The following is a 26,029-nucleotide window of genomic DNA, read 5'->3' as shown; positions in this document are numbered from 1 at the left end:
CTGGAGTTAAAATTCACCTCCTGGGGCGCCTGGGTGGCTCAGCCGGTTGAGCGTCTGACTTCGGCTCAGGTCATGATCTCACCGTCTGTGAGTTCGAGCCCCGCGTCGGGCTCTGTGCTGGCAGCTCAGAGCCTGGAGCCTGTTTCAGATTCTGTGTCTCCCTCTCTCTCTGCCCCTCCCCCGTTCATGCTCTGTCTCTCTCTGTCTCAAAAATAAATAAAAAAACATTAAAAAAAAAAAAATTCACCTCCTAATAACCACCCTGGCACCAGCTTCCTGTCTCACAACTGTCGGATGTTCTACTGTGAAACAGTTCGAGTAACATAAAAACTACCATCAAATCCTTTGGCGTTGTGTCTGAAATTAGCCAGCAAATTAGGAAACGAGGAGAAACGTTGTTCACCCTTGGCCTGTCCCCAAAAGATGAATTGAGTGCCAAGTCCCTTTATGATTCTGTTTTCTCCAGGAGAACTTTCATGAAGATAATTCGTCTCTGTTGAAAAAACATTTTAGCAGCCTTGAAAAAGAAGGTTTGCGTAGTTCAAGAAGATGTAGATAAAGGGGGCCCAGTCACTTCAAGTTTTTGGAAGTCGAGAGGGCGCCATGGTTTCAACTCTATGAGTAGTGAAAAGAGGCGACAACTGACCTGAGGTCATGGCACTATTTCCAGTGAGAGAACCCTGCCCCCCCTGCTTCGAAAAAGGGTGCTGCACATTTAAAACTCCTATCTCCTAGTGCCTGGGGATTAAGTGTTCCGCACAGCCCCTGGAAATCTGTAACGTTAACAGGTTTGATTATTCTTGCCAGCATATGCCTACCTTCCACAATTTTGAAAACAGGGTCGAGTGAGGCGGTTGCTTTGTTTTCTGTTTTCTGTGTTTTGTACCGTGAGTCTATGAATTAATGGACGTCAAGTGCAGCTGACTTAGGGAGTTAGCGGTTTGCTCAGCGATGCCTAGGTGAGCAAGGCGCTTGGTTAGGTCCCAGCGAGGCCTTCCTGCCGGCCCCATCCCAAGTAACCTCCACCTCTCAGACACTCTTCAGTACATCTTCCGGTCTTAATTCCTTCATGTCCCTTACAGGAGCCTGATGTCATCTTGTTGATACATTCTCTACTGCCTGTGTCCATATTGTCACTCCCGTGAGAGCACACCCCCCCCCCCCCCCCAGTTCTGCACGCGGGGTCAGCAAACCATGGCCCGCGGGCCGTATCCGGCCTGCTGCTTGTTTTGTGTGGCCCAGAAGCTAAGAATACATTTTATATATTTTTAAATGGTTGGAAAAAAAAAAAAAAAAACATCAGAAGGATAGTATTTCGTGACCTGTGAAAATTATGCGAAATTCAGGTTTCAGTGTCCATATGGAAAGCTTTACTGGCACCCCGCCACGCCCATTCATTTATGGATTGTCTGCAGCTGCTACAACACACAGACGCAGAGGTGAGGACTTGTGATAGAGACGGTCTGGCTGCCACGGAGCCTAAAATATTTCCTGTCTGGAGCTTTGCAGACAAAGTTTGCACACCCCTGCTGTGTGCCCAGCACCGTGCTGGGTAATGCATAAGCGCCCAATAAACGAGGCAGACGAATGAACCAAGAGCCGAGTGTGGGGCACGTTATTTCCCCATGTCCCTTCCCTGCCCCTAATAAACAAGGAAAAGGAACAGATGACTTTTGACCGCCCCCAGTTCAGCAAACTTCCCTTCCCCAAAATGTCAGCTCTTAATCCCCTCAATAAAAAGGCCCGTGTAACCGAGAGAATACATTCAGAATCATCCGCAGTACAAGAAGACGGTCTGAAAATAACAAGGGGAAAAAATGTACTAAACGCATCTGCACACACACAAAGTTGCTAGGGAAACATAGCAGTTCCCTGCGAAAAGCCAGCACCATCACATTTATAAAGAATTGACAAGGGCTGACCTTTGTCTTCTCTTTTTCTGCCTGCTTTTTACCAGGCACAGAAGAGCCCTGTGGCTTGGATGATGCTTTTGATAGGCAGATTTTTGGATTCTGTGCTGTCTGCCGGATGAGGGGGTCCTGCTTTACGGCTCTGCTAAGACCTAGAAAAATCTTTTATGAGTGTCACCTCCAGAACGACCCAGTCTATGCAATTGAAAGGTGCATTTTCACATTGGGATTTGGCTTCTATAGTCCTGAGGCGAGAAATGACATATTTTGTTGCATTATTTAAATATTCCTGCTGAACACCAAATTAAAAATATCCATTAAAGGTTTATTTGATATCTTCCTAATTATTGCCCATTGCACATTTGACAAATTCTTTACACATTTTAATAATTGCGACTTTCTTTGGAAGTGACACAAAAACAATTACTTTTTCGAAATTCCACTGTGTATATGCTTTTGAAACTCCATAGCCATTAAAAACAGTCTGTCGAATTAAAGGTTGGGCAATTAATTAAGTGCAAATTCTGTAAAACTGGACCAAGGAGAAAATTCATCAAACCTATGAAATATGACCTATCTTGTCCAAAAGACAAATATGTTTAAACAAAAGATGAAAATTGATGACAAAATTACGGGTAGCAAAATGCACACAGAGCAAATATAAGACAGCTGTACTTGGTTTCTGCGTGTTGGGTTTACCCTTACAGGATTCATGATTCATTACCTTCATGGTCTTGTAAAACTTTGCGCAGTTAATCTCCAAAGCACTGTATCTGGAATAATAAAAGTTCTCAGGAAGAGCATGGAAGGCCGTTATACTAGCGATTTGCTGGTCTGTAGAGGAGCCTGATGAAATGCAACCCAGTTTGGGGACGGCAGCCCAAGGGGTGGGCCCCCCGAGGAAATTGAAACCCGGGTTGCCCGCGCGGGCGCTTCCTTCTGTTTCTCTCCTTTCGGACCTTCTGACGTGGCCTTGCCTTCCTTCCTCACTCACGTGAGTTTTCAGTATCAGAAGCCCCCACTGCACGTTCATCTAGAAAGGACTCTGCCCATGAGAGGGCTTTGGCTCTTACCAAAGCGACAGTGCTTGGCTCTCACCGTTGACAACTGCTGGGTGCGTTCGGAGCGTCCATCGGGCCACCAGGAGGCAGAACGGTATTTACACGCGCTGGGTCTGTAAGGGGCCCCGCACTCGTGCATTACAAGTTCTGGGTATTACACTCACTGAGCGTTCAGGGTCAAGAATCCACATCAATCCTTGTGTGAGGTGGACGGAGGAGGGAGGTGGATTTTCGGGCTGTGGGGATTGTTAAGGATACAAGGCTGTTATTTCCATATTAAAATGTAATGGTCTCATTAAAGTTAAAACCACTGTTAAACTTGATTGAGTAAATTAGTTAATTAACCAGAGCATCCAGAGCATTCCTCCGGGGCATACCTCTATTCCTCAAGATGCTGAACTCAGCTCAGAGTATCTTATGCAGGGTAGTATGATAACACTCATCGTGGACTGACTTATGGCCGAATCTGTTAAAAAAAGAAATCAAAAGCTACAAGGTGAGGGTGTTACTCGGTGTTAAAGGAATATGAAAATAGCCTCCAACGAAAGAATTTTATTTTTATGCTGAAATCTCTCAAGGTTTTCTTGATTAAAAAAAAAAAGCACCTGATAAGCAGTTTGTGGAGTGAGTGTTTTAGCCTGCAGACTAGAGGGCTTTTTTCTTCTTGATTATTCTGCCTCACTTTCCTTCTCTTTGCTTGAATATCCAAAGATATCTCTGTGGGGTCAGACAGAACTTTTCCAAAGCTTTTTTTTTTTGGGGGGGGGGGTTGTGTTTAAGTAAGCGGCTTTGAATCAGGGGTGCAGTGAGTTTTTGTGGGTGAAGGAATGGACGGGGCAAATTCAGGAGACATCTCAAATTTGCTGTTGCAAGCCTGGTCTTGAAATGTCGGTTCTCATTGGGTTGGCTACCCATGACGCAGACGGCCGAAGGAACCATTGAAAGAAGTTCCTGAAATTTGATAGCAGTCAGCCCAATTCCTGGTATGTCTTAGTTCCTGCAAATATACAATAATAATGATAAGCAACTACCTCCTCAGGGTGTCGTAAGCGTTAAATGCGGGAATACATGTAAAGTGCTTAGAATAGTATCAGGCATATGAAAATTCCCAGTAAGTACTGACTCTTATTAGGGTCACTAGAGTCAGTAGAGAGAGGAGGGTGGACAGGGATGAAGAATGGTCCCGAGGCAATGTGGCCAGAACATTTGCTCTGCTCATCACCTCCCAGATAGGCTTTTTCTTGGGTGCTGTGTGCACATAAAGGGGCCAGGGAATCAATCTCCAGACACTGAATGGCCAGGAAACCTGGGTTTTATGTGACCTGTCTTTTTTACCCGCTCTCCTTGAACGTAATGAATGGCCTAATCAAAGCCTGGGAGGGAGCGGTATTTGGGGTAGGGTCCTGCAGGTGCGGATATAAAGGTTGACCCTCAGAAAGACGAGTCTTGTAAATCCAACACATAGAGGGGTCAGAAATAAATAGTAAACCAGAACCTAGACGTGACTGATCTTCTCCCTCCATAGATACATATGGTGCCTATTTACAGATTTAAAAAATATTTAAACAATTTTTCATAACTATTAAAAAATATAATTTTCTATCTCATACCCATTTAGGTTCCCCTAAAAAGGAGAATTTGAAGGATCTGAAAAGCAATCGTTGATTTTTGCTGTTAGGGCAGGAAACGTGGTGAGAGGTTTGAGAAGAGGACACAGAAAAGGGAGGGAAACGTATGAAACGGTTTCCAAAAAGTCAACCAGGTCAGATGAATTATTTTCTAAAACTGCAGGTTTGGAACGAAAACCAGATAGCAGGAAACCTGCCAAAATAAATGACAGACCTGTAAAATAAATGACGGCATTTACCAGGCGCTAGATAACGTCTCTGTAACAACCGTGTGATGAACGGGCTGGTGTTATCCCCATTGTGCGGGTGGCAAAACCAAGGCACAGAGGTTAAAAGACTTGCCCAAGGTCACCAAGCTCCCACGCGGCAGTGTTAGGATTTGAAACGATACAGTCTGGCCTCAGAGCGCATGTTGTTACCCCTCTGCCCCGCTGCCTCGGTTTCAGTGCCACTCGCCGAAGGTGGGAGAGCTTCTTAAGTCCCCGTGCCTCGCTTGCCAGTGTGGCTCAGGGGTCAGATGGTCTTGGCTGTTAGCTCCTGCTCTTTAATTATTCTATGTGTGATCTTGGAAAAGAATATTGATCTTCTCGGAGCTTTCATTTCTTCACCTGTGACATGAGGATAATAACGGGGACTATCTGCGGGTAGGTAGGAGCTGCCTCCCTGGTGTCTCCAGGGCTCACCTTGGAAGCAGTTTGCTGTTGAGAGGAGACTCTCGGGCCCGCTGGGAGCTTCTTCTTTCAAGCATCGGCATCTCTGCTTGGAAGTTCTCTCTGCCCAGCTGGCAGTGCTGGAGGTGATGCCCCCAGGCGCGACCTCTAAATCATGGGGGTGGGAATTGATGGATAAACATCCCACATCCTCCCCCCTCCCCCCCAGGGGGACGACACTGTGTCCCACACATCTCTGGGGGGGGGGGGCGGGATCCTGAGTTAGATCCGGCTCCAGACACCCCCGGTGGCAACCAGCTTATTACAGCACGCTTTATGGCTTTCCTCCCTTCCGCAAGTCCCCCTCCCAAGCCTTCGCTATATTCCCGCCCTAACTTCTCAAACAAATGCCGTCTTTTCAAATCCTTCGAGTTCCCCTTCGGGGAGAACCCGAACAAAGGCACCAGCTTTTAGGTGGGTTAGGAGAATTCAGCGAAACAATGTGTGTAAATAGTGGACGGCTGGCATGTTGCAAATGCCCAAGTTAGCCGTCCGTCTCATTGTGTATCGATCATGATTTCATTATCGGAAGATATGACTGAATTGCGAAGCTGTCATAAAGAGTCTGGCTCCCTTTCCTGGATGCTTGACGGCTGACAACTTTTCAAACTCACGTATCCTTTTTCTCCTGCCCCACATCTGGGCAAGCGGGTAAGAAAGCCCAGGCGATTCCTACTTGGTTGCCGGCGGGAATTTTCGACCACACATGGAAACCCTGGTGGAGATCACCTCTAAACCACCATAAAAACCCCAAGTCACGCTCCTTTCTTTGTTCTCCCAAGGCCTTTTGGACCTGCTCCGAAGCCTCCCCTGCTCACCCAGAGAGCCTTATTATGCAGTAGTAAACCTTTCCATACGCACCTGATATGTATGCGGTGTCGTCAGTCTTGACATTTGAACCAGATCTTAGGTGAGCGTCCATCCTGTTTCTATGGAGTGGCCACAGTAGAAGCAAGTCTGGTCCCTACCACAAAATGCAGCACAGCCCTCCCTAAGATAACAAAGACATGTGGGAGGTTTAAACATTGGTGTTATTTATTCAAGGAGGGGTTCATGGGGGCAGTGGCGAGGGTTCAGGGCAGGGGTCTGGAGCTCAATGGCAGAGACTGAAGGGATGAGTCATGGAAGGCTGATGAAGGTCGAGACATCGATCCGCGGAGAGTGAGCTCACCATTCCCTTCTCAACAGCAAGAATAAACAGATCTGGGATTCGTACACAGCTTTTGCTTAAAGGAAGGTGTACCTTTTTGACCGTTGCAACACATTCATCGGACACGGACACGGACTGGGATTTCCATGAGGAGAACTGGTGTTCCAGGGCGCAATCTGCATTGAGCCTTACAGGACAGAAATTTATTTGGGGCTTAGGCCAATGGACAGGGTAGGAATACTGATCCTCGGAATGCAGCAAGACCATAGATGTTCTAAATTCGTATCCCATCGTTTGTAGAAAAAGAACCTCCATTCCGGTTTTCATAATTTCAGACCAGGTTGCCCCAATCCAGGGCACTGAATCAGAATTATATAACTTAGGTCCTCACCTCTCCAGTCAAGCGTTGGCACGTGTGTGCAAATTTCAAGGAAAGGCTGTTTGCTTCATGATCCTGTGATCTTTAATTTTAACCTTTAAATTTAACAAACATTTCATCCTGATAACTTCTTAATGGACAACGAGGGAGAATTCTTTCCAAGACTGTAAAAATCTTAATTTCACCCTATAGGTTTGTTTTAACTAATAAAAAATTCTGCTTCGTATAAACATTTAAATGTGAATGATGTTAGTAGTCAAGGATACCGTGCAGCTAGTTGCTGGAAACATTATACAGATTTATACATTTCGTACATTTCTGCACATTTAAAACATGAATGAAGTTAGGATGTTACAAGTAGACTTTTTTTTTCAAAAATTGCTTTAAAACCAAGGCACTCTTTTATACAAAAATTACAGAGAGAGGGGCGCCTGGGTGGCTCAGTCGGGTTAAGCGTCCGACTTTGGCTCAGGTCCGTGAGTTCGAGCCCCGCATCAGGCTCTGTGCTGACGGCTCGGAGCCTGGAGCCTGTTTCAGATTCTGTATCTCCCTGTCTCTCTGACCCTCCCCCGTTCATGCTCTGTCTCTCTCTGTCTCAAAAATAAATAAACGTTAAGAAAAAAAAATTACAGAGAGATCGCTCATGAGAGAGACACAGGTGACATGGATAGGCTCATGGTTAAAATGCAATCACAACAAAGAAGTATCTGGCAGGAGGAAAAAAAATATCAGAATCCCAAGATGTTCAAATTCTGGCATCCTTGCTGTAATCGATAGTGCTCGCTGGGGAGACAAATTAGAGCAGGTTTTTTTTTTTTTTAATTGGGAAGAGAGTGGGCATGGACTGAAACAAAAGTAGCAGAATGTCATTCCCTCTGTGACAAGTGGGTGCCTGTGTTCACCCTTGTTCCCTTGGAATTCCCATCTCCTACACGCCGGTGGCTCCCTCGGAGAAGCTTTAAGTCTCAGCTTGAGGGATCACTCTCACCACGGGAATGTGAGCCCGTGCTTGTGGGCGCAGTTGGTAGATAAATATCTGAGCCTTCTTGCCCTTACGTAGGAGACTTCTGGGTTGTGTGCCTTAAGTCTTCCCAAAGCCCTCAGTAGGAATGAACCCCAGTTGCTCACAGCATCGCCAGCTCATTCATTCATCCTTTCTGGAAGGGCTCCTATCCTTTGTTCACTGCCTCATATTCCCCTTCATCATGATCCTGGGATCACCCTCCAGTCCTTGTCTTTCTGGGGGAACCAACCTAAGATAACTTCCAGGAATGCATTTGTCTGGTGTCCATTTTTTGCATCCATCCCTCCTTTCCTCTTTCTCCCCCTCGTATTTTTATTTTTTTTAAATGTTTATTTTTTTGGAGAGAGACAGAGAGAGAGAGATAGAGAGAGAGAGAGAGAGACAAAGACAGCATGAGTGGAGGAGGGGAAGAGAGAGTGGGAGAGAGAATCCTAAGTATGCTCGCGCTGTTAGCACAGAGCCCGATGACCTTGAGATATCACAACCTGAGCTGATATCAAGAGTGGGAGACTTAACCCTCCGAGCCACTCAGGCATCCCTCCCCCTCATATTTTTAGAATTTTTTAAAAATATAATTTATTGTCAAATTGGCTTCCATACAACACCCAGTGCTCATCCCAACAGGTGCCCTCCTCCATGCCCATCACCCACTTTCCCCTCTCCCCCCGCCCCCCCCATCAACCCTGTTTGTTCTCTGTATTTAAGAATCTCTTATGGTTTGCCTCCCCCCCCCCTCTTTTTGCAGCTGCCCTCCTATTTTTAATACCAGCTGTGTGCACAGTGTTGGTGGAGGCTAGGAAGCTTCCAGTCAACTAGACTCTAGTGAGAGAGACAGATGGGATAGTAGATACCGAGTTCAACCTTTGGGAATTCAACGAACACGAGGTATGAAAAGTAAGAGACAGAAATAATGATTTCAGTGGCTGTTATTCCACTCATAAATGCAGACCCTAGCTGGAATATGAGGTGGGAATAGGAAGCTGGGGTTTTCTCAGGAAGCCTCGGGTTGTGTGTACCTCTCAGAGAACATCTCCTGTTGAGTGCGATTTCTCACATCTAAAGATCCAACATGCTTCTGTTTTTCTTGCAATGTGGTCTCTAAACGCGAGCCAACTACTTTATGAGGGGCCTAACCGAAGGCACAGTGTTTTTTTTTCCCACCACGGGAGGAAAAACTAGCTGTGACGGTCTGGGCGAGACTGTCCCTCTGTATCACGGGACCTTCGTAAGGGATTTTGAAAGCTATTTTCTCCTTACATAATCTTTGCTCCAGGCTGATTTTCCAACCTGATTCTCTGAAGATGTGACTCCACCCTTGTCACAGGGCAGCGTGGTGGATGTTTTCGGGAAGGCCTGTGCTGACACACGCCTGCAGACCCGTGGCCCCTGGTCAGCCTGGGGAAGACGTCTCAGAGCGGGTGGAGTTTGGAAGGAGTCTCTGAACCCAGGAGCCATTTGCCCAGGGTTTGGCAGAAGAATCTAACGCAGCTCTTAAACTTTTACCGCACAGTGTCGGCTTTGCCTTCCTCAATCCCTCTACCCAGATCTTGTGGATTTCACCGCCGTCAACATGGTAGACCGTCTGTGGCGCGTGGCTTGGAGACGATGAGACAGAGATTCCCCCAATCAGAGATTCATTTCAGACCTCTGATGCGTGGACAGAACAAGCCGGTGGGGCACTTTCCTGCCTGGCTGTCGTGTTGCCAAAAGATGTGTTAGGCATGTCAACCTGCGAGCCTGGGTTCTCTGAGAAGCAGACGTGGGGCAGGGTGGACACACATGAGCTCACTTGGGGAAATACCTACAGAGGACAACAGGAGGGTCCTGGAGAGATGCGGGGAGAGCCACCAGCCTGCGGGAAGGGTCTGATTCAGGTGAAGAGAGGTGGGACGGAACCTTCTAGTGAGTAGCGCAGTTCTGAGAACGTTCGACAAGGCTGATGAGCCACAGCGGCCTGGTGGGCGAGGACCAGTCTCCTGGCCTCAGTACCCTGCTGCCTCAGTCACGGCTGGGAGCAGCCTGCGGGAAGCGTGGCCTCTGTGAGAACGCGGTGGCGGGTCAGAGCACAGGGTCTGGGCTTGCTGGTCAGTTGTGCCCCGCTGTCTGGGAGGCCCGACTTCACGGCCACCGTGATCGGTGCTCCCCCGGCTGTGGAACACCTACCACAGAGAGTACTTGAAACAGTTTTAGGTAGTGCGTTGAATTGTTTGGTATTCAGATTATTCTTTTGATAATTCTCATTCATTCTGGTACATGCAGGAGAAAGACTCGGGTGGATGTTATCGTTTTTAATCCCCCCCCTTTTAGCAATAGGCAAGCCTCAGGCTGAGAAACTTTAGCAAGTTACAGCATCCAGGTAACACGGAATACTTGTATTCGCTGTTTTGTTTTCATGGGTACTTATCATCCTGGGGGATTTCAGTGTATCTCCATTTATGGCTGATGATACTGATTTTCAATTTCTCCTATTCAAACACATTTTTTTTTTCTTTAAAAGTAAATCTAAGTAAATAAATGGTAATCAACTTAAATAAAATGCGAAGTAACTCAATGGAGAGCAGGGGGTCTTGGGGAGGGGTGTGTGTGTGGGGGGGAGCTTATGGCGTGTTTTACAGATGCCTGCAGTTTGGATAACCTTGACTTAGGTCAGGGTTAAGACCAAGTAACTTGCTCGGTCCGGGTTCTCTCAAATTTTCACAGCAAATGGCTCCCCTGCCTCACCATTTTAAGTTATGCCCTTTTCAGTCTCGATGGGGTCACTGAAGGGACTGTCCGGTTTGCCAGTGTTTTCTGCGATCTCGTGGCTGGAGATGTTCACGCTGCTGCTCATCCTTTAAACAAATCCCCAGAGGACACATCCAGCTTGAATTTAGTTCTAGGGGGATCAAAAGTATTGTCTCTGAACGAAGGTGTATACTTTTTCCTGTCAGAAAAAGACAAGTATACCTGTCAGGATGCTTGCCTTACCTTCTAGAATCCTTAGGGCTGAATTTACTGCTTTTCTGTTCGCATCTGTTTCAATCTGGCATCTGAAAGCACACCCTCTCTCTAGGTCCTTCAGAGGACTCTGTTATTTAAAAAGATCTGCAGAAGTCTCTCACGTCCCTGCGCCCTACCAGATGGTTCCTCCCATGGCCACGCGGACTGGCGACCTGCCTGTATCAGCTAGAATAAGCAAGGTAGCACTCCGATCATAAACCAGCCCCAAATGTTAGTGACCTAAAAACAACAAATGTTGATTTCTTGCTCAAGCCTCATGCCTATTTCAAGTGAGCTGGGGGCTCATTCTTAAATCTCCTCACTGAGAGAGCCTCCAGACAGAGCCTTTATTACCTGCATGGTTTTTGGTTGTGAGGCCAGGGGAACAAAAGAACATGGGTGTTTATTCATATTATTCAAAAGGCATCACCAGAAAAGGGACGGAGGCCACGTCCGTTTGTATTCCATTGGCAAAAGCGAGCGTTGGGACCATGCTGACCTTGGAGGAGGCGAAAATAGGCAGTTCTACCATTTTCCTGAAAGGTGGGGCACTGATGCATTGGTGAGTAGCCCTCGATATTCCCACACTGCCATACTTGTTCCGCAGCCCTACGACCACCTCTTGATATCTCCGAGGCTTCCCGAGTCAGCCTTTGCTCCAGTCCATTTGTCTGACACGACCTGTGTTTAGTCATTGCTCTTCCTTCCTGTGATTGTCATCTAATCTTACTGGTGGTATTTTAACTCACATTGGACAACATCTGTGGTCCCTTGTTCCCCCAGTGCACCATTCAAGCAACGTTTTTGTTTGTAGCGGAGTTTTATTGCTGGTTTGGGGGGCAGTCAAGGGAAGTTACAACCCAGGGTAGCAAACGGCCTCAAACCGTTGAGTGTATACTTTGGGTAATTTGTTATTTTTATGGACTTAACTGTTGTGTCTCTGGTGCCCAGAACAGAGTATGGCACAGAACAGGGGCTCAATAACCATTCGGTGAATGAAAGCGTTCACATTATCCTGGACGTTAAAAAATTTTTTTTTAATGTTTGTTTATTTTTTTTGAGAGAGAGAGAGAGAGACAGAGTGTGAGTGGGGGAGGGGCAGAGAGAGAGAGAGGAAGACAGAATCCAAAGCAGGCTCCAGGCTCTGAGCTGTCAGCACAGAGCCCAAAGCGGGGCTCGAACCCACAAACTCTGAGATCATGACCTGAACCGAAGTCAGATGCTTAACTGACGGAGGCACCCAGGTGCCCCTATCCTGGACATTTTTAGATCTTTTCCTGTCGCGTGGAATTTCCCGCAGGCTGACACCTCCTGAATGCCTCGCGTGTTTTCTGGAATCTCCTTCCATTCTCCTTTTCTTTACATTATATCTTTTCTTTTCATTCCAGACTCCTCACCTCACAGACTCTAGATTTGCCAGCAAAGGGTCATCCTTGTTCATCTTCTTCTTTATATTAAAATATTTATCCCTTCCTATGGTTTACTCCAGACTTCCATACTATGCCCTGAAAGGTCCCAGGTTTATGCTCAAAGTATCCTACCAAAGAAGTTTCCTAGGTTAAAAAAAGAGGGAAGGGACCTTCCTAGGGATGAATTACATCACATGCCTTGAAAGCAGACATGATCGCAGTCAGTGCTTATTTTCAATACTATTTATTGCCTTTCTGTTCAAGTATATTTTAATTTGAATCGCTTGTGCCGAGATTTTTTGTTTTTCAGAGCAGGTGCATGTATCAATAAATAGTTCATTCTTTTTTATTGTATTCTTTCTGCTGTGTGGATAATACCACATTTTGGTTTTCCATTCACCCGTTGATGTGCATTTGGGTTGTTCTCAATTTTTGGCTATTGTAAATCATATCGCCATATGTTTTCATTTTTCCTTAGAGGGGATTTTCTGGATTATGTGATAAGTGTATATATTCTTAACTTGTTGAGAAACTTATAGGTCTGTTTTCTAAAGTGACTGTATCATTTTACCTTTCTACCAGTGGTATTTGAGGGTTCTAGGTGCTCTCCATTCTTACCAATTCTTGGCATTGCCAAACATTTATATTGTAGTTATTTTGGTGGATTTATAGGAGTGTCTATCTCTTTGTGATTTTGATTTGCATTTTGGTAATGACCAAGGATGTTACATACATTTTCATGTATTCCTTGATTATTTCTATGTATTGTTTTCATGAAGGGTCTGCTCAAATCTTTCACCTGTTTGTTTTTCCACCTGTTTGTTTTCTTTTTTTTTGAGACATTGTTTGCATATTCTGGACACGGGTCCTTTGCAAGATGTATGTTTTGCAACTATTTTTCTCTAGTACTTTATTTTTTTCTTTCTTGTACTTACTTGGAGTTTAATTTGCTCGGCTTTTTCTAGCTCCTTAAGGCAAAACTTAGGTCACTGATTTTGGACCTTTCTTCTTTTTTGATGTCAGCAGGGAGGACTACAGATTTCCCTCTGAGCCCCGCCATAGTGGCGTCCCCCCAATTTTGATATGTTGTGTTTTCATTATTGATTTCTGATTTAATTCGGTTACGGTCAGAGTACATATTTTGCGTGGATTTAATTTCTTAAATTTCTTGAGACTTTAAAAAATAGGCTTTTTAAAAATAGTTTTAGATTTACAGAAGAATTGAGATCAGACAGAGAGTTCTCATATCCCTTACACCCAGTTACCCCTATCCTATTATTACCGTCGTATATTAGTATGGTATAATCATTACCGTCAGTGAACAAATATTGATACCTTATTGTTAACTAAAGTCCGTAGTTTATTTAGATTCCCTTTGTTTTTATCTGTTGTTCTTTTTCTGTTCCAGGATCCCATCCAAGATGCCACATTACACTTAGTTATCCTGTCTGCTAAGCTCTTCTTGGCTGTGCTAGTTTCTTGGACTTTCCTTATTTTTCATGACCTTAAAAATTTTGAGTACTGGTCAGATACTTTGTAGGATGTCCCTTTACTGGAATCTGTCTTGTGTTTTTCTCATGATAAGACTGGGATTATGGGTTACTCAGAGAAAGATGACAGTGACAAAGTATAGTTTTCACAATATATCAAGGGTATACAATACCCATGGTTGACAGCTGTTGATGTCAGTCTTGATCACCTGGTTGGGGTGGTGTTTGTCAGGGCCCTTCACTATAAAGATACCCCTCCGATTCCATACTTTATACTTTGGAAATAAGTCATTATACACCGCCTACACCTAAGGAGTGGGGAGCTAGATTTCCTGCATGTAGAAGTCTCGGTTAACTGAGCCTCCCTCTGTATTTTGGATATGTCATTCCAGTATCTTCCGGCTTCCATATTTCTTATGGGAAGTTAGTAGTTGGTCTCATCTTTGTTCCTTTGGATGTCTCATGTTTTTCTCAGGTGCCTTCAAGATTTCCTTACGGTTTTTGGTGAGCCGTTTTCATTAAGCAGGGGAAATGTGTTACTTCTTCCAGAAGCTGAAGTTCCTGTCCTGCTCGTGCTAAACAGTGGTGATGATGGTAGTGAAAAATGTGTAGCCTCTAAGTCACATTTAGAGGTATCACTAAGACATAACAGTTACTAAATGATGTTGTGGTTTAATTTGGCCACTTATTGATTTAGTTGAGTTTTCTAGAAACTTCTAGCCGAAAAAAAGGTGAAATTGCTGCAGGTAAATTTGGGTTCATGTACCTCTAGGATCTCTCCTTTCTCCTTCTACTCCCTGAGTAATTTTGTTGGCATTTTGCAGAAGCTTGCTCGAACTTTCACTTTAGTGTCTGGGTTTGGGGCTCTTACGGGTTGGTATATAGCCTTGACATTTCCAGAAGACGTGACCATCATGTGAAAACTATTATATATGGTGGGGAGGAGGGGAAGACTTTCTTATTTTGATGAAACAGTTCTGAGAATAATCTTGTTGCCGACTCAAACCCATTGTCATGGTTTTCTTGTTGGGCACAACATCTATTGGCTGTTATTGGATCCCTTCGTTCTTAGAGGCACCATGAACAACCCGCCACTTTGATGACAGCAGAATTGGATAGCAAGAGAATTCTATTCGTATTCAATCTCTGATGGTAGCAAAGTCATAGAGAAAATAACTGATATTGATTGACAACCTACCATCTGTCAGATGTCATAGACCCTTTACATACTTTTCTTCTTTTTAAAAAAAATTTTTAATGTTTATTTTTGAGAGAGAGAGAGAGAGAGAGACAGCACGAGTGGGGGAGGGGCAGAGAGAGAGGGAGACCCAGAATCCCAAGCTGCTCCAGGTTCTGAGCTGTCAGCATGGAGCCGGCCGCGGGGCTTGAACTCATGAAGTGCAAGATCATGACCTGAGCCAAATTTGGATGCTTAGCCAATTGAGCCACCAGCTGCCCCCTTTTCTTCTTCTTCTTCTTCTTTTTCTTTTTTTTTTTAAAGTTAATTTATTTTGAGAGAGAGAGAGAGAGTGAGTGCAAGTGGGGGAGGGGCAGAGAAAGAAGAAGAGAGAGAATCCCAAGTAGGCTCCATGCCGTCAGCACAGAGCCATTCATGGGGCTCAATCCCATGAACCATGAGATCATGACCTGAGACGAAATTAAGAGTCAGACGCTTAACGGACTATACTTTGGTTCTTTTTAAATCCTTAACACAATCCTTCCAGGTAAGTATTAATATATCTAGTACTCATTATTTTCATAGAAGTTAAATTTTTTTTTCTATTGTTTTTTCTATGCAACTGATGTATGGCAGCTGGTGTATTTGGCATTGCAGAAGGTTTTCTTACGTTTGAGCCCCAAGTGTCTATTATTTCTCTGGCCACAGTTTTGGTCAGTAGTGGTCACATGACCTAGTCTGATCCCATGAGAGTCAGCCCCAGAACTTTCATCTCAATTGTTGGAGGGAGAGAAATTTTATTTTACTGCTGGCTTTGACCATGGGAGAATCTCACCCTATTGATGCTAGTGGCCATGTTGCTATCCCACAAAGCCAGAAGAAGAAAACCTCGCTGACAGCCCAGGGATATGGAAAGAGTCAGGTCTGGGTAAAATTGTTTAACTCTTGGGCTAACTCCTACCTGAGGACAGCTACATCTCTATCTTTTAGTTACATGAGCCAACAAATTCTTCTTTGGCTTGAATCAATATGAGCAGTTTTCTGATGGTTGCAAGTGAGATGGCCCTGATTCGTACAACCTCTTTCTCTCTCCTGCACTGAGCAGAGCTCAGCAAAGGCTTCTTTGGAAAGCAATTGTGCTGAGATAAAAACAAAATATTTAATTTTTAATTTAATTGAATTTAATTTTAATTTAATGTAATTTAATTAATATTTAATTTTTAATGTTTAATCCTGCAGTTTGAGGACTAAGTGTCCTTGGACCAGTCCTGTCCTCTTCCTGGGCTTTGATCTTCTCTTTTAGGGAATAAATTCATTTCTCTGTAAGTGGATTAAACTCTATCTCTTATGGCCCCCCTTGGTCTAAAATTCTCTGATTCTGGGAAGTACTTATTTCAAACTGAAGTGTTACTGACTTTAAGATTTAATAGCGGTTATGAGATTGAGGTTTATTTTTTTTTTTACACTGGGTTTATTAAAAATGTTTACTTATTTATTTTGAGAGCGAGAGAGGGAGTGAGCCATGGAGGGGCAGAGAGAGAGGGAGACAGAGAATCCCAAGCAAGCTCTGCACTGTCAGCATGGAGCCCAATGCAGGGCTCAAACTCATGAACTCTGAGATCATGACCTGAGCCAAAATCAAGAGTCGAATGCTTAGCCAATGGAGCCCCCCCCAGGTGCCTTGAGGTTTTCCTTTTTTAAGCTTATTTTTTTGAGAGAGAGAGAGAGAGAGAGAGAGAGAGAGAGAGAGAGATTGGGGAAGGGGCAGAGAGAGAGGAAAAGAGGGAGAGAGAGAATCCCAAGCAGTCTCCGCACTGTCAGCATAGAACCCCATGTAGGGCTCAAACTCACGAACCGTGAGATCATGATCTGAACGAAAATCAAGAGTTGGACACTCAACCAACCGAGCCACCGAAGTGCCCCAAGAGATTGAGTTTTAAAGTCAGACAGACACACACACACATTTGAAACCTGGATCTGCCTCTTACAGTTATATAACCAAAAGTAGATTTCTTAACCTGTTTACCTGTCAATATTCCTAATTACAAAGGGAGATGTAATTCACAGGGTGGTTGATTAAATGAAATAATGCATGTGTAATCATATACGGTAAGGACTCAATAAATGATAACTATCATTATTTATTACTCCTTCCCAGCGGCATCTTTATCTTAAAATAGCATTTCCCAAGATGTGTTTGGTGGAAAACAGTCCTGCAAATGCCTGCACAAAAGGATTCTGTAGTCAAATACATTTAGGAAATGCTTATGCTCTGCTTTCCCTTGTTTTTCAAGGCACATTAGCATATTAAAAGCTCTAAAAAGTTCTTCAATAAATAAATCTGCTTAAATTTGTTGATCCAGCATCTCAACCCGTATTTGGCTACACAACACTTTCCCCTTCACAGGTGCATACCTATTAACATATATTAACGAGGAAAAGAGTTGAAACCTTGAAGGTGTGATTTCAGGCACCCATCAGTGGGTGGGAGCAGTGGAACGGGGCATTTGGGGGGAATCTAGACCTTCCCAGATGTGAGTGCTTACTTTTAAAATTGATTATTGAAGTGTAGTTGACGTGCAACCTTATATTAGTTTCAGGCGTGCAACATAGTGATCGTGCAATTCTGTACATTATTCGGTGCTCACCATGCTTTGTGGGGTCACCATCTGTCCCCATAGAACACGATTGCAATATTGTTGACTCCATTCCTTATGCTGTCCTTTTCATCTCCATGACTTAGTTATTTTATACCTGAAGTTTGTAACCCTTCGACCCCTTTACCTGTTTCACACATCCCTCTCCCTCAACCTCCTTTCTGGCAACCGCCAATTCTCTATACTTAAGATTCTAGTTTTTGTGTGTTTGTTCTAGATTCTACATGTACGTGAAATCATATAGTGTTTGTCCTTCTCTGTCTGACTTATCTTACTTAGCATCATTCCCTCTAGGCCCATCCATTTTGTTGCAAATGGCAAGATTTCCTTCTTTTTTTTTTTTTTACGGCTGAATAATATTCTGTTGTGTATACAGACCACATCTCCTTTATCCATTCATCTATGGATGGATACTTGGGCTGCCTCCCTACCTTGACCTTTGTAAATAATGCTACAATAAATACAGGGGTGCATGTATCTTTTGGAATTAGTGTTTTCATTTTCTTTGGGCAAGTACTCAACAGGAATTGTTGGATCACATGCTATTTTTATTTTTAACGTTTGCAGTTCCTATTCCTTACTAGAAAACATGGCTTTATCCAAAAATGTAGCCTACAACAGAGGTTGGCAAACTGTGGCCCCTGGGCCAGCCACCTGGTTTGAGAAATAAAGCTTTATTAGCACATAGTTGGATCTGTTTGTTTATGCATTGTCTGTACCTCCTTCAATGTTACCAGGGCAGAATAGAGCGCTGGTGACAGACACTGAATGGCCTGCAAAGGCTAAAAAATAGTTAGTATCTGGCTCTTAAAAAGAAAAATGTGTTGACCCCTAACCTGATGACAAGATTACATCTGTAAGAACTACAGGAACTCAGAGTAGTTTTTTTGTTTTTGTTTTTTTGTCCATCTTAGTAAGTTCTTCTTTTTTCCAATTCATAAGGTGACATACTATATCTTTACATTAATAATACTATTGAAAAGATGTCAAAAGAGTTCACCAACTGTTTTATTCAAAGGGAGCAGAAAAAGCAGGAAATTTCCTGAAAATATAGGAATTTGTAGCTCACAGAAATTTAATTGACCTTCAGCTTTCCTGGCCCTTAAATGAGTAGTTCTTGTGGAAGTTACATAGTTGCCCCATTTTCTTAGGAAAATGTGTCACGTTCTCTTCATGTAGTATCCAGTTGTCCTCCTGGGAATAAATGACACATTATGGGATGTTACTGTATCTTTTGTCGTGTCTAGTAAGTTGCACGGTTGAATCAGTTTTGGGGTAGCAGTGCCACTGAGGGGGAAAAGAAACAGCATTTAAAACCAGGCTCCTTTGGCCCCGTAGGTTTGAATGCGTGGCCAGGACCCCATCACGGGCTGTCGAATGAACCTTCTGAGAAGAGTCACCTAAGTTCCTAATTTGTGTCCTACCATAAGGACTTTGAAGGAGCTCCTAGACATAGCTGGCTGAAATTTCTCTCTTCCAGTTTTGGGAAGACAGGAAGAAACCGTGCCTTATCCTACAGCCTAGGAATCCTTGGTCTCACGGAAGACTGAGTTTGTGGTTGCAGGAATTAATGTTGAGTTCTGAGTTTTAAGGGTCTCTGTCTATCCATTCACTCAACAATCCACCGAGAACCTTCTCTGTACCTCACACTGAGCATGTAGAGGGGCGGGAAAATTAGACAACATCCCTGACTTCATGGAGATGCGAAATCTAATGGAGGGAGATATATCGCAAAGAAAGTACTCAGGTAACTGTGTAATTGTCACCTGTGATGAACGCTCTGCAGTGATACAGGAGGGATCCCTTAGCTGCACAGAGTGGTCCAGGATTCTGTGTCTGAGGACGTCACCTAAACCCTGAGAAACACCAGAGAACTGGGTCTACCTGGGAGAAGGAACCTACATTCTGGGTAGAGGGAGCAGCATGAGGGGAAGGCTTTTATTTTATTTTAATTTAATTTTTTTGAGGGGAAAGCTTTGAATCTGGTGGCTGCGATTTGGCAGTAGACCCTGCCAATTCTTGAATTGGTTGAATTTCAAATGACTTCACTGTTCCTGGCCTCAACGTTTCCATCTCCTAAGCGGCAAGGACAACTTTGACGTGAATGCTTTGCAGGGAACCGTGGGAAATCCTGTTAATATTTTTGATCAGAATTAATGGGAGAAAAATAGCTTTCATGTTAATGTCATCTCATCTATGAAAGTCTTGCATAACGGTGCCAAAAGAATCTTAATGGTCACTCAAGCATCCTCAGATTTGTGAAGAGGTAGGGTGGGGCAGAATCGGAATAGAATTAGAATTCCATTCCACGTTTTCCTAATTCCAATCAAATCCGCCAAATCCAAGATCATATTACTTCCTTCTAAGCTGCTGACTGGAAGAAAACTTCCCAGTGAGATTCACGTAATTTATTGTGGAGTTAAAAAAAAATAAAAATAAAGTAAAATCAAATAGAATTCCTTATTAAGCAATTTGTCCCAAACTCAACCATACTAATTAAGCCTCCATGGATAAATATATTCATAAATAGTCATGTTTTATCAAAGTCAAATACGGTGCAAATTCTTGTGTTCATGCACTAATAAACCTGAGTTATTAAATAAACTCGGTGCTCTACTCTTTAAATTAAGGCTCCATCCACTAGTAAATGTTTAATAAAAATGTAAAGATGGGATGTTGTTTGACGAAGAAATACATCCCCAGTACTTTCCAGTTGAATCCAGCTCAGTGAAATGCAAATTTCATAAATTCCAATCCATCAAATAGAAATTTTACTATAAAAGGTTTTCATGGCAATAATAGCTGTCAACTATCAATTAATGCACACGGTCCCATTTTCCTTAAGTACGGTATTGAACTTTAATGAAAGGTTACTTATTCTATCAAATTGCTTTATACTTGGTAAGATTCAACTTAACCAAAAATTAACATCAGTATTCCACAAAGAGAGCATGCAAACAAAATTCACCCAAATGACAGGGGAGCCTAAATGTTTTTGTTGCACACAGAGAAATATGCTTCCAACCCACATTTTAAAAAGTGCCAAGAATTCATCTTTTAAACTGATGTTATCAGGAAATTTAACCCATTCTCGACTGTATGTCTTTCCTGTATTTGTTTGCCTCCTTACTCTGAGCCACATAGAACACGTGAGCATCATTTTTGTGTATGCCAGGAGGGCAAAAGCTTAACCTCACAGCAGCCAGCCAGTGTGGGATACAGCAGCGAGGCAAGGGACTTGAGTCTAACGTGTCTGGGTTCAAATCCCAGTTCTGTCATTCACTAGCTGTGCGATCCTGACCTGGCTGCTTAGTCCAACTGAGCCCCCGATTTTTCATCTGTAAAATGAGAACAATAAACTTATCTTTGAGGATTGCTCTGAAAACTAAGGAGAAAAGGGTATAGACACAGTTTGGAACACAGGACGTATCTAATAAACGGTAGCTGTGTGTATTATTACAGAATTGGCGTGAGGTAGGGAAGGATGTCAGTATCCTAATGCAGAAAGTCACAGCGCACCCACATTTAGATGTGTGCAAAGATGGGAGTGTCTTAATGGATGTTGCAGTTTTGCAAAACAACGCTTATTCGGATCTCCTAGAAGTAACAGCGTGCGTGGGCCATAAGGAAGACCGATCAGGATCACGCTAGTGACCCAGGCACACTCTGTCACCTTTGAAATCTCCCTAAACACCAGGATTAAGTGTTTCTTCCGAAAGCCATGCACCTATCAGTGTGGAATGTCACTGAGTGATTCCTACTAAATAAGCAATAAAGTGGAATCAGGAGTCTGGGGTTCTCGTCCCAGCTTTGACACCAACCAAATGCATGTCCTCGGACTATTCTTCTCCTTTTCTAGACATCAGTGTCCTCATGTGTCAGCTGAGCAATAGGCAGGGGTAAGTGGAATAGTATAAGTAGCAGGGAGGTGGTGGGGTGGGGTGGGGGGAGCTCTGGCCAAATGGCAAGCGTGTGTGTCTTCCACAGGGACAGCCTCAGCTCTGCCCTAGCTGTCGCCTTGTGGGAATCTGGACCAAGTATTGCCAGATCTGCAAGAAAAGTCAGAAATTCAGACTTGGCAAATAGTTAAAAACGATTATTTTAAAGCACTCTGCTAGTCAAAGAGAAACGTTTATAGGACGATTTTATGCTTGTGGGCTGCCCATGTGTAACTCTGGGCTGGATGTCTCCTGAAAGCTCTGACCAGAGCACATTTCTAATTTTAGGGAAGTCTCAGTTGTGTGTGTGTGTGTGTGTGTGTGTGTGTGTGTGTGTGTGTGCGCGTGTCTGATTTTTCTACTCTATAATCCTGAAAAATGATTTACAAAACCTAAATAGATTCTGGCATGAACTAAGCTTAAACTGACTGCTTTCTATCACGAATTAATATTAACCAGAGCTTGTCAGATACTAAATATTTGTTTTAGGAATACACACAGCCCCGGCTTTCATCTGGGGTAGGCTCTAATCTTTGGCCTGTCAGTTCTGGGATATAGCACTGGATAAATCATGCTCTCTTGAACAGATAGATGCCAGGGTGGTTGTGTACAAATGGAACAATGTGTCAATGAACACCCGAGTTTGGGTTACATCTACTATAAACATCGACATTCCTTTGCAATGAGCCCATTTGCTGGTTAAGCAGTTACAGCTTTGGAAGGTTTGATGCTTCTGTGCTCAATCAGGTTCTAATGATTTCAGATGTTTGCAATTAATGAACCATTAGATTAATTGGTCGAGTACCAGAAGAGGGGTTTAAGAATTGGGTCAGAACCACAGACAAACTATTACCCACAGGAACAGCAATCACCAGAGGCAAAACGGTGCGACATTGAATTAATGATTTTATTCACTGTCCCTCATCCCTCCCTCCCAGTGTTTTTTTTTTTTTTCCCCTGGACTTAAAAAAAAAAAAATAGCACTGATCAGTCTCTAGGTTGGGCAAACACAGAAAGGGAAGAGAGGGCTGAAAAAGAAAAAAGAAAGAAAAATGGTTGCTTCCTATTTCTGCAGTTAAGACTGGATCTTCTGAAGACTGAGCTCTTCATGGATACCAAAACATGACTCCGTTTCTCAGCGTTTGGCTGGATCTCTCTCTCTCTCTCTGGGCTTTCTTCCTAAGCTCCTGTGTTTTATTAATTATGTAACACGTCGGCCATCTTAGAAAAATGATTAATGGGGCTTCAGAAACATGGAAATAAATAAGGCAAGCCTCAAAATATGATTATGTAGGCTTGATCTAAACCCCAGGGTGGCCATCTTTTAAGAAGTGTGTTAGGAGTGGAACACCAGCTCGTCTGCACAGTACTTAAAAGCTGGCATCACCTGAGTTATCGCCTGGCAGTGGATGGTGCTTTAGATGAATTCGTAATTTGAAAAGTTAAATTAACCCTGAAATATATTATTTGCTGTCTGTTTCCTACTCGGGAAGGAGATCCTCACGTAAACAGACCCTTGCTCGCTGGGGTGAAGAGTGAGCTGTGCTCAGATCCTTGCGAAATTGATGGTCACTGTGCTTTTTCCTAGCACGGAAGGGCAATGTTTGGAAAAGGGCACCACCACCACCACGAAAGCGTATTTTCAAAGAGAATTCAGGAGCTTTCTTTGTAGTCTGTGTTGCTGTTTGACATATCGTGATGGTTTACATGCTTACTTGTTCACTTCTGGTCTCACAGCTAGAACGTGAGCTCCGTGAGGCCTGGGTCTTGGTCGTTTCGTTCATGGTTGTATCTTCAGCGCACTGCAAGAATCCCGGCCCCCAGCAGGCACTCAATAAATCTTGGTTGGGTGAATGCAGAAAAGAGTATTTGTTGTCAAGAGAAAATGACTTTGGAATTCCTGTGATTCTGGAAGATTGGCCAATAGAAGTTGGCCCAGGCAGTGACCTTATTGCTGTGAGGACAGGCTCATTTATTAGTTTATTCGACCAATCTTCGTTGAAGACCTCCTATGTGCCAGACCCTAATCCAGAGAGGCATGAGATGTCATTAAAGCATTCCGAGTAAGGTAGTAAGGTGATAAAATTTTAAATTTAAATTTTATTCAAGGGGCAACCGGGTGCCTCAGTCAGTCGAGTGTCCAACTTCAGCTCAGGTCACCATCTCGCAGTTTGTGAGTTCAAGCCCCATTGTCGGGCTCTGTGCTGACAGCTCAAAGCCTCCTTTGGGCCCTCTGTCCCCTGTCTTTCTGTCCTTACCTGGCTCATGTGCTCTCTCTCAAAAATGAATAAACATGAAAAAAATTAATTCAAGTAAATTAGAAATAAAATTATTCTTAGACGGTGACAGGTGCCCATTTTTAGTTTTTTGGTTATTGTTTTTTTTTGTTTGTTTGTTTTGTTTCTTGTTGTTTGTTTGTTTGTTTGTTTGTTTTTTTGGAGGGGACTCCCTTACAAGAGGGAAAGTTAGTTACAGATGCTCCTAAACTAGAGTAAAATGATAAAGAGCTAATGGTGTGGAGCGAAAGGCCTTACCTCCCATAATCCATGCACTAATCCAGTCCTGCCCCAGAGACGTTTTAGTCTGAGCCTATTTCTAAAAGTAACTCAAATTTCAGAGATTTAATGAGATTGATTGGTTTCACTTTGGATTCAGTAAGAGTTTGCTAGAGTGGAAGGTGTTCAAAATGTATTTTCTCCTTTTGTCAAACTTGCAAAGATACTGTCAATTCATGAAATTATTTGATCAGTTCTCCATTTGTACAAACACGTAAGCAGGTCACATATGTCCTGCCTTAGTTGCCAGGGTTAGAAATGAACATAAAAATGTTGTCTGTGAGTCATGTAGATGGTACTCAACAAATGTTCGATGAATGGTGAAATGATACATAGGGTATTCCCAGTCAGAAGTGGGTATGTAAATAACACAACCTGGTCCTTGTTAGAAGAGATGTAAGAGAAAGTCGGTGCTCTGGGAGAAACTAATCCTCCAGGAGCATAAAAGGAGGAGATCAGCTCAGATCCCTGCACCAACAGTTGCTACGGGCTTTGGAGAATGAATAGGAGTTCCTAAGCAAAGAGCACAGCATAGCCTAAACAACGGCCAACATGTAGCAGTGTCTAAATCTCTGTCATTTTGTAATTTAACCTTTTGCGTACCCTAATTTTTGCCATGACCTTTTCTTACTAGTTAATATTTTTATTTAAATAGTCTTTGTAAAATGAGCCTTATCCTGAGTAATAAGAGCTATGAAAGCATGGTTCAACGTGCTAATGTTAGATTTTCCTAATACACAAACATGACATAGATTGCTATCCACTGTCCATGTCCCGTCTTCCCTCTCTTTAACAGAACCCCAGCATGTTGGGTTATCCAACCTTCCTCTCTCCATGCAATAGCATGCTTCAAGGAAAGCTGACCACCTTTCCAATTCCAGAAGGTAGAACCTAACTAGTCTAAGCCAGTCATCAAAACTTTATTCCCTTCTTCGGTGATTGGTTTGGGCACAGTCGTATGACCCAGTTCTGGCCAATGAGAGGTAAGGAGAGGTCCACTGGCATATTTCTGGAAAAGGTTTTCTTATTTGGAGGGTGATATTTCTACATCTCTGGAGCTAAAGAAACTCATCTTATGACCATGAAAGAAACTAGCCTGTAGGTAAAGCTCACACTATAAGGATGGATGGCAGTGTGGACACATGGAAAGAATCTGTGTTGATGAATCATAGAATCTCTCTCTCTCTCTCTCTCTCTCTCTCTCTCTCTCTCTTCGTGTGTGTGGATGTGTGTGTGTGTTTATTCATCTTAGAGAGAGGAGGGGGGAGGTGCAGAGAGAGAGGGAGACATAGAATCCGAAGCAGGCTCCTGGCTCTGAGCTGTCAGCACAGAGCCCGACACGGGGCTCAAACCCACGAACTGCGAGATCATGACCTGAGCCGAAGTTGGATGCTTAACCAACTGAGCCACCCAGGTGCGTCTAGAACCACTCTCTTAACCAGCGGAGAGTTGCTCTATGTCTGGGCCTCGTGCTCTATGGGACAATAGTGAAGGGCCAGATAGTAAATATTTTAGGCTTTACAGGCCGAGAGGCAAAAATCAAGAATATTATACAGGTACTTATAGATTGACAGGCAAAACAAATTTCTACAAATTATTTGTTGATGAAATTCAAAATATAATTAATAGGGTATAATTTTTTATAGCAAAGGTTTACTAATGAGAAGAATGGGATTCTTTTTTTCCTCTTTTTGTTTTTTTTAGTGTGCATCACCACCAAATTGTTTGCAAATATTCAGAACTGTTCTTGATTTGCAGACCATACAAAAAACAGATGATGGTTCACATTTGACTTGTGGGCTACAGTTTGGCCAACCCTTGTTTTAAGGCGATTTTTATTTTGAAGTTTGTATTGGCTGAAAATGATTATTCACAAATAATCTCTACTTTTCATAGCCAAGGGCATCCTTATTGATACACATTAAATATTAAAATAAAAATTTCGGTATGAATCATGCCAAC

The sequence above is a fragment of the Panthera leo genome, chromosome A3 (genome assembly GCF_018350215.1).
Source record: "Panthera leo isolate Ple1 chromosome A3, P.leo_Ple1_pat1.1, whole genome shotgun sequence".
Lineage (NCBI taxonomy): Eukaryota > Metazoa > Chordata > Mammalia > Carnivora > Felidae > Panthera > Panthera leo.
This window is presented reverse-complemented; position numbering follows the sequence as displayed.